The sequence below is a fragment of the Gavialis gangeticus genome, unplaced genomic scaffold, assembly GCF_001723915.1.
Source record: "Gavialis gangeticus isolate Ggan-Ray unplaced genomic scaffold, GavGan_comp1, whole genome shotgun sequence".
In the NCBI taxonomy this organism is placed as follows: Eukaryota; Metazoa; Chordata; order Crocodylia; family Gavialidae; genus Gavialis; species Gavialis gangeticus.
In genome coordinates, this window is record NW_017729026.1 from 49,151,312 (window position 1) to 49,151,745 (window position 434).

Genomic DNA, 434 nt, shown 5'->3' on the forward strand with positions numbered 1-434 from the left:
TTTATTGAGCAGCCCATGCCTCCACAGCTAGGCAGCCACAGGCCTCTCACACCCTGAGGAAGGTGTTGATGCCAGTGCTGATGTCCTCCTCAGTAGTGGGGGGCAGGGGTGTGTAGCACTGCCACAGGTAGCCCTCCAGGCAGCAGTAGATTTTGTGGGGAAGCCCAGGCTTACCTCCCTCACCGTTGTAGCTCCCAGTCTCACACTAGGTGTACAGGTGTGCCCAGGACACCATAAGAATGAGCAGCAACAAGGTGTAGTGGCTCAGGCACCCATTGGCCTGCAAAAACAGCTTATTGTGCACCATCCAGGCACATGCAGCAAAGGCATGCTCTGGACACAGCAGCAGTATGGGGTAGGGAAGCCCAAAGGCACCTCCTTGGAGAAGCCCCCAGCAGGGAGGGAAGGGGTTCAGCCAGCTCCTTGTCCCAGTT